The sequence below is a fragment of the Arachis stenosperma genome, chromosome 4 (genome assembly GCF_014773155.1).
Source record: "Arachis stenosperma cultivar V10309 chromosome 4, arast.V10309.gnm1.PFL2, whole genome shotgun sequence".
In the NCBI taxonomy this organism is placed as follows: domain Eukaryota; kingdom Viridiplantae; phylum Streptophyta; class Magnoliopsida; order Fabales; family Fabaceae; genus Arachis; species Arachis stenosperma.
Window position 1 is genome coordinate 36829615 of NC_080380.1, and position 3485 is coordinate 36833099.

Below are 3485 nucleotides of genomic sequence, written 5' to 3' on the forward strand. Positions count from 1 at the left end.
TAAAACTACTAAAATCATACTAAAAACAATGCCAAAAAGCGTATAAATTATCCGCTCATCACTTAGTCAAAAAATTTTTTAAAATTAGTTAGTTCTTATAAGTCAAGTCAAATTTTCAAATTTAAAAAAAATCTTATCTTTTTAAAAATCTTTCAAAATTCAAATCTTTTTCATTTTTCTTCCATGATTTTCGAAAATTTCAAAAATTATTTTCAAAATCTTTTCTTAATTTTATTTCAAAATTTTCGAAACTTAACTAACAAGTAATGTAATTGGTTCAAAAATTTGAAGTTTGTTATTTTCTTGTTAAGAAAGGGTCAATCTTTAAATTCTAGAATCTTATCTTTTAGTTTCTTGTTAGTTAAGTAATTAATTTTAATTTTAAAAATTAAATCTTTCTTATCTTATCTTTTATATCATATCTTTTTCAAAATTTTATCTTTTTCAAAAATTTGATTTTAAAATATCTTTTCTAACTTCTTATCTTCTTATATTTTTTTGATTTTCAAATATTTTTCAACTAACTATTTGACTTTTTGTTTGTTTCTTATCTTTGTCAAAACCACCTAACAATTTTTCTCTCTCTAATTTTCGAAAATACCTCCCTCTTTTTCAAAAATTCTTTTTTAATTAATTAATTGTTTTAGTTTTAAATTTTAATTTTATTTCTTATCCTTATTTTCGAAAATCATTTAACTCCTTTTCAAAATTTATTTTCGAAAATTTCTCCCTCTCTCATCTTATTCTAGTTATTCATTCATTTACTAACACTTCTCTTCATCTCAAATCACTGCCCTTATCCTCACCCTTGTGTTTGGATTCTCCTTTCTTTATCCCCTTTCTTCTTTCTACTAATAATAAGGAACCTCTTTACTGTGACATAGAGGATTCCTCTTCTTTTTCTGTTCTCTTCTCTTTCATATGAGCAGGAACAAGAAAAAAGGCATTCTTGTTGAAGCTGATCCAGAACCTGAAAGGACTCTGAAGAGAAAACTAAGAGAAGCTAAATTACAACAATCCAGAGACAACCTTGCTGAAATTTTTGAACAAGAAAAGGAGATGGCAGCCGAACCCAACAACAATAATGCAAGAAGGATGCTTGGTGATTATACTGCACCTACTTCCAAGTTTGATGGAAGAAGCATCTCAATTCCTGCCATTGGAGCAAACAATTTTGAGCTAAAACCTCAATTAGTTGCTCTAATGCAACAGAATTGCAAGTTTCATGGACTTCCATCAGAAGATCCCTACCAATTCTTAATTGAGTTCTTGCAGATCTGTGAGACTGTTAAGAATAATGGAGTAGATCCTGAAGTCTACATGCTCATGCTTTTCCCTTTTGCTGTAAGAGATAGAGCTAGAGCATGGTTGGACTCTCAACCTAAAGATAGCTTGGACTCCTGGGATAAGCTGGTCACGGCCTTCTTGGCTAAATTCTTTCCTCCTCAAAAGCTGAGCAAGCTTAGAGTGGATGTTCAGACCTTCAAACAAAAAGATGGTGAATCCCTCTATGAAGCTTGGGAAAGATACAAGCAGATGACCAAAAGATGTCCTTCTGACATGTTTTAAGAATGGACCATGATAGATATATTCTATTATGGTCTATCTAAGTTCTCTAAGATGTCATTAGACCATTCTGCAGGTGGATCCATTCACCTAAAGAAAATGCCTGTAGAAGCTCAAGAACTCATTGACATGGTTGCAAATAACCAGTTCATGTACACTTCTGAGAGCAATTCTGTGAATAATGGGATGCCTCAAAGGAAGGGAGTTCTTGAAATTGATGCTCTGAATGCCATATTGGCTCAGAATAAAATGTTGACTCAGCAAGTCAACATGATTTTTCAAAGACTGAATGGATGGCAAAATGCATCCAACAGTACTAAAGAGGCATCTTCTGAAGAAAAAGCTTATGATCCTGAGAACCCTGCAATAGCAGAGGTAAATTATATGGGTGAACCTTATGGAAACACTTATAATTCATCATGGAGAAATCATCCAAAATTTCTCATGGAAGGATCAACAAAAGCCTTAACAAGGCTTTAATAATGGTGGAAGAAATAGGCTCAGCAATATCAAGCCTTATCCATCATCCTCTCAGCAACAGACAGAGAATTATGAATAGAGTACCTCTAACTTAGCAAATTTAGTCTCTGATCTATCTAAGGCCACTTTAAGTTTCATGAGTGAAACAAGGTCCTCCATCAGAAATCTAGAGGCACAAGTGGGCCAGCTGAGTAAGAAAATCACTGAAACTTCTCCTAGTACTCTCCCAAGCAATACTGAAGAGAATCCAAAAAGAGAGTGCAAGGCCATTGATATAATCAATATGACCGAACCTATAGAGGAAGAAGAGGACGTGAATTCCAATGAGGAAGACCTCATGGGACGTCTCTCAAGCAAGAAGGAGTTCCCTATTGAGGACCCAAGGGAATCTGAGGCTCATATAGAAACCATAGAGATCCCATTAAACCTCCATCTTCCATTCATGAGCTCTGAAGACTATTCTTCCTCTGAAGAGGATGAAGACGTAACTGGAGAGCAAATTGCTCAATATTTAGGAGCTATCATGAAGCTGAATGCCAAGTTATTTGGTAATGAGACTTGGGAAGGTGAACCTCCCTTGCTCATTAGTGAACTAGATACATGGGTTCAGCAAACCTTACCTCAAAAGAGACAAGATCTTGGCAAATTCGTAATACCCTGCACCATAGGCACCATGACCTTTGAACAAGCTCTGTGTGACCTAGGGTCAGGTATCAATCTTATGCCACTCTCTGTAATGGAGAAGCTGGGGATCATTGAGGTACAGCCTGCCATATTCTCATTACAAATGGTAGACAAGTCAGTAAAACAAGCTTATGGATTGGTAGAGGACGTGTTAGTAAAGGTTAAAGGCCTTTACATCCCTACTAATTTCATAATCTTAGACATTAGGAAGGAGGAAGATGAATGCATCATCCTTGGAAGACCTTTCCTAGCCACAGCAGGAGCTGTGATAGATGTTAATAGAGGAGAATTAGTCCTTCAATTGAATGGGGACTACCTTGTGTTTAAGGCTCAAGGATCTTCTTCTTTAAAAATGGAGAGGACGCATGAAAAGCTTCTCTCAGTACATAGTCAAACAAAGCCCCCACAATCAAACTCTAAGTTTGGTGTTGAGAGGCCACAGCCAAACTCTATGTTTGGTGCTGAATCCCCGCATCCAAACTCTAAGTTTGGTGTTGGGAGTCTACAACATTGACCTGATTACCTATGTGGCTCTATGAGAGTCCACTGTCAAGCTATTGACATTAAAGAAGCGCTTATTGGGAGGCAACCCAATTTTTATTTGTCTAATTTTATTTTTATTTTTGTTGTTCTTTTATGTTTTCTTAGGTTCATGATCATGTGGAGTCACGAAAAAAAATATTAAAATTAAAAACAGAATCAAAAACAGCAGAAGAAAAATCACACCCTGGAGGAATGACTTACTAGCGTTTAAA

General features: G+C 35.4%; 1 non-coding gene across 1 annotated transcript; it reads right to left on the reverse strand.

Moving 5' to 3' along the window:
* Nucleotides 1–1458: 1458 nt before the first annotated feature.
* On the reverse strand, nucleotides 1459–1562 carry LOC130977315 (small nucleolar RNA R71). The gene has a single exon (XR_009085013.1). It is a non-coding gene; the product is annotated as a small nucleolar RNA R71 (small nucleolar RNA).
* Between the last annotated feature and the right edge of the window lie 1923 nt (nucleotides 1563–3485).